The following is a 5,283-nucleotide window of genomic DNA, read 5'->3' on the forward strand; positions in this document are numbered from 1 at the left end:
CCCCCCCATGCCCATCCTCCATGTCACCCATGCATCTGTCACAGCTGCTCAGTTTATCTGTGAGAATAGGATGAGATACCATATAGAAGGCCTTCTTAAAATCCAAATAGATGACATCTACCTCGATTCCTGCATCTAAGCATTTTGTGACCTGGTCATAAAAAGAAACAAGGTTAGTCAGGCTGGATCTACCCGCTATGAATCCATATTGGTTGCCCTTCACCATTGTTTTTCCCATTGGACTCCCACAAATGTGATTCTTAATAATTTTTTCAAAGGTTTTTCTGAGGATAGAAGTGAGACTAACTGGTCTATAGTTACCTGGATCCTCCTTCCTCCCCTTCTTGAAAAAAGGGACCACACTGGACCTTTTCCAGTCCTCTAGGACCTGTCCTGAGCACCAAGAGTGCTCACACAGCTGTGCCAGTGGCTCTGCTATGACACTGGCCAATTCCTTCAGTACCCTTGGATGAAGATCATCCGGACCTGCCGACTTTAACACATCCAGCCCCTCCAAGTGTCCCTTCACTAAGATGGCATTAACAGTTGGTGGGCTGGTTTCTCTTTTGTGCCTGTCTATGATCCAATTGGGAGATTTGTCCTGATCCATGTTCAGGAATACAGAGGCAAAAAACTCATTGTCCCCCCTGTTTGTTACTGATTGCCATAGTTTGTCCCGGAGGGTTCCTATGCTACCCTGCACCTTCTTTTTACTCCTTATATACCTGAAGAAGGACTTTTTGTTGTCTTTAATTTTTGTTGCCAGCCTAAGTTCCTTTGGCTTTGACATTTCTAACTGCCTCCCTGCAAGTGCAGACCAAGTAGGTATACTCCGCTTTAGTAGCTGCCCCCTGCTTCCACAGCCTACTTACCTTTTTTTGCCCCTAGGCTTTCCAGGATTTCCCTGTTCAGCCAAGAGGGTTTCTTGGCCCCTTTCCCCCCTTTCCTGCACAGTGGGATTGTCTCCTTCTGTGCCTGTAGGTTTGTTCCCTTTAAGAGTGACCACCTTTCCTGGAGTTCCATCTCACCAATGCTCCTGCTGTTCAATGCCTCTCTAACTAATCTCCTGAGCACACGGAAGTTTGTCTTTCTGAAGTCTAGCACTTCTGCCCTACTGGTTATCTTTCCCACCCTACACTGGATAGTGAATTCAATCAAGTGATAGTCACTGTTGCCTAGGTTACTTTGTGTCAGTAGATCCCCCACCAAGTCATCCCCTGTAGCCAGGATCAAGTCCAGTAAGACATTTCCCCTAGTGGAACCATATACCTCCTGTGTTAGGTTCTTAACCTACATATACGACCTTCACCTATGCAAATGATTGTGTAACCCAGGCAGTAGTCCAGGATGTACCCACTCTCCAGTTGAAGGGATCAGAGCAGGTGCACAAGCGCTGTGGGAGGTGTAGGGACGCTCCTTCCCCTATAGAGCAGAGCCAGACCACCAATGGGGACTTAACCATATACCTTTTAATGAGGAAAACAGTAGTGGGAACATAACATGTATAAACCAGGGGGTATAGGGGACACTACAACACCCCAAAAGGGCAGGATTCAATAAAAGTTAGGCACTTACAATCATAGACATATTCATTCAGTTGACAAGAGACAGGTTTAACAAAATATAAAACACAAACAGTAGAACAAACAATATTGGCTGGCAAAATATAAAATGCACAAAATACAGAACATCAAATAACAAGAAATATAGGGCCTAGGAGCCTGGAGGGGGGAAAGAGGGAAAACACAATGACCCCTTCCACTGCAACAAGAATTTCTTCCTGTTGCTTCATTCACTCCAATTCAACTCAGCTGGGACTTGAATTCAGATCTCCCATATGGTAAGCAGAAACTCTACAACACAGCCACCAGTGCTGGTACTGCTCCAAGCTGCTAGGGATTTTGACCTTCCAGGAGTCTCCGCTTTACATCAGGCTTCCTGGTCTTTTGCTGGAGGAGCTGGAATTAGAGCTGGGAACCTCTCAGGTTGCTGCTCAGCTTCTTGCTGGAGCGGGGGGAGCCTCTCTTGCTGGCTGTAGCCTCTCATAGGGGAAACCTGGAGCTCAGCGGGGAGCCTCTCCTACCGGCAGCACACCACACTGCTGCCTGCAGGTCCCACTCCTTCAGGTTCTTCTGGGGCAACTGCCCCTGCCTCACTGATACAGCTCTTGTAGTCCCTCATTGATCTCCTGTGTCAGCTGCGCTGCCTCTTATCCTCCTCCAGGTGACCCAAGGGGTTGTGGACAATCAGGGGACATGGAGGGTGAGTTTCTGGGGCCTGATTGATGAGGAAAGGGAATCCCAAGCCCTCCAATCATCTTTTACCCTTTCAAAACCCCTGGGCCAAATCATTACCAGATTGGTGAGGAAAGGGAATCCCAAGTCCTCCAATCATTTGTAACAGACTGCCAATGTGGGCTCACCAGTTTGGCTTGACATACTTACCAGGAAGAGCTGGGGTGAGCTGACCCAGCAGAGGGAGCAGAGAAACCCCTCTGAAGAGCCTCGAAGGCCCTGGGAGAAGAAGGCAGAGGCAGTCAGCCATGCCTCAAGCCCTGCAGCAGAGAGAGAGCAGCAGCCAGGGCTTGGGGCAGAGAGCTGGTGCCCAAGGCCCCATCACAGTGTGCTGGACGTGCCAGGCATCCCATAGGCTAGGGGTGGCAGTCGGCCCCCCACTCCACTGCGGAGAAGCAGCGGCCAGGAGCGCAGGTGGCATCCTTATCTGGAGCAGGGAGCTGGTCCAGTGAGTTGAGGAAACCCCTTACCTTCCCTGGGGAAGTGGGACAGCAGCAGGCAAGGCATTGGGACTCTGAGGAGGGTCCCTGGGAGCTCAAGGTGCAGGCTGGCACTCGGAGCGGGATTGGCAAGCCGCGAGGCATGTAGGGCGCCCGGCGAGTCATCTGGAGCAGGGGTTTAGAGCAATGACCCCTGGGAGCTGCCTGTGCTGCTGGCCCTCTGGCACTGACTGCCTCAGAGGGGATTCAGTCCTATCCCTTATTCTATAGCTGATTGGATGTCATTGGATGGAGTCCCTGAGCTTTGTGCTTGAGTCATGCTGATTGCTGCAGGATCCTACTTTGTTGCTTGCCTTTTTGGTTGCCACAGGGGGTCACTCTTCAGCCTCTTTGGGGGCTGGGGTTTGATACAATTTGATTGCTGCAGACCAGAAGAGGTTAACCTGTTGCAATCTGTAGCTTATTGGGAAGCCTTTTGGAGCTGCTGGGAGTGAGCACCTTGCTTCTTTGTGGTAGCATCTTAGCAGTAGCTGAAAGCTGCCAGTTTCCCTACCTGTGGTTTTTGAGTCAAGGATTGACTAATGCATTCTGGTTTGTTTTTTTTTATTTTGGTTATGCCAGTTAAGTTCACTTGTAAATAACCTTTCCTATTATTCTTGTTTTGTAAATAAAGTGTAAGTAGTTAAATCAGTTAAGTGTTAGACCTTCTTGGGGCCAAGGGCTGCTGTGTGGGGATCAGGGGCCGGCTGGAAAGTAAACTGGTGCTGGCCGGAAGCCCTGCCCCACTTTCACCACACCATCCTTGATATTGGGCAGGGGTGGCAACTATTGGGCTGCTATCTAGGTTACCCATCTTTTACCCTTTCAAAACCCCTGGGCCACATCACCACCAGCCACCCCATCACAATTGGATCTAGATGACTGCTCCTCCCAGTATATGTCAGGGTTGTTATGGGTGACTATGTCCCTTGACCATACAGCCTATGAGAGCTGTCTGGAGAATTGCAGGTCCAATTCATCCTCCTAATGAGGACATTAATCTGGTCCTTTTTTAGAGGATAGGATCCACAAAATTTTATATAGATTGGATAGGGTATGAACCTTGAACTGGCAAAATCTCCTCTTCTAGAGCTGGTAAAGCCTGAATTAAGACAGGTTGAGCTGAGGTTTCCTAGACTAAGAAATTGGCTTGGGATAAATATCAGTTTGTTCTCTGTGATTGTACAGCACAATGGTGAAAAGAGGTTTGGGGCTAAAGGGCACCCCACTGGAAACACCCAGAACCTGGTTTTGTTGCAATGTCTCTGTATTCCCATGATGAGCTTACTCCCCTGTGAAGGGGGAGTCCTGAGTTATGGCCACTTCTGCTAGGATTTCTGGTTTTTAATTCATAACTGTCTAAACGATAAGGCATAAACAGTCATAGCAAAGAAGCAGCTCTATCTCAGGAATCTCCACCCATCTGAGGAAATGCCAACCTCACTGAGCTGTAAGGTCCTACTTTTTATTTGCTTTCCCCCCCTGGCCCCATATATCTTTCACTCCTAGTGGCCTGATAGCTCAGTTTCATGGGAAGGGGCCCTCGGCCTATCCCATAGCCTGGTGTTTAGGGCACCGTTCTGGGAAATGGGAGATGTGGGCTTCCGTTCTGTCAGGAGGAAGCAATCTCCTAAGTCTCTTAATTTCCTGTGCAAGTGCTCTTACCAGTAAGCTAATGAGCAGAGGGCTGCCAGCACCATTGGTTATGTTCAAGGGCTGTTATTTTCAATGCTGCTATCAATTAGACATCTAGTAGGTGCTTCCTCTGAATTCCAACAAAATTGAAGTGTCTCCTTTACAGACCTGAGTCAGACACCTAATTTCTAAAGGGGAGTGTAAATTCAAGCATGCTCCTGTGTCTCTGTTTCCTGTTGGCCAAATGTAGCCTGCTGAGTGATTAGGTGTTCTGGATTACCCTTGGTGTCACTGTCTAGCAAGCCTAGGCATCTAACTTTGTTGATTAGGATAACCTTTCTCATGCAACGTGGCTAAATGTTACATACTGCAGTTTCTAAACATAGGTGCCTACCAGGCTGTTTAAATTATAAAATCCTTTAAAACAATGGCCCAGATCCAAATCAAAGATTTTATCATCTGAGCAAAAAACAAACAAAAGAAAAATGTAGATAATTGTTCAGGTAATACTTCTGAAGCTGTTGTTTTGAAGAGAGATATGAAGTAGAAAAGTGAAACTGTTTTCCTGATGGGAGCAGGGGGACTGGAGTCACTGCTGGAGACACTGAAGGATCAGTCAGTAAGTTAGGTGAAACAGGAGAATGCCAAGATGCTCTCAATGGAAGAAAAAAGAGAAAAAGAAAAATACAGGGAGGTACTGCTTTGATTTAGCTAGAAGTTCATTAGTGAAAGCACCTGACTGGTCTTGTTCAAGGTGGAAGGAAGGCAGCAAAGGCCAGATTGAACCATGACATAGTTCAGGACTGGCAGCACTTTTGATACTGCTCAGCTGCTCTGAGTGCACTGCTATCCTGGGTGTCAGCCTCCAGCTGTTT

Source organism: Crocodylus porosus, unplaced genomic scaffold (assembly GCF_001723895.1).
Source record: "Crocodylus porosus isolate Cpor-Errol unplaced genomic scaffold, CroPor_comp1, whole genome shotgun sequence".
In the NCBI taxonomy this organism is placed as follows: domain Eukaryota; kingdom Metazoa; phylum Chordata; order Crocodylia; family Crocodylidae; genus Crocodylus; species Crocodylus porosus.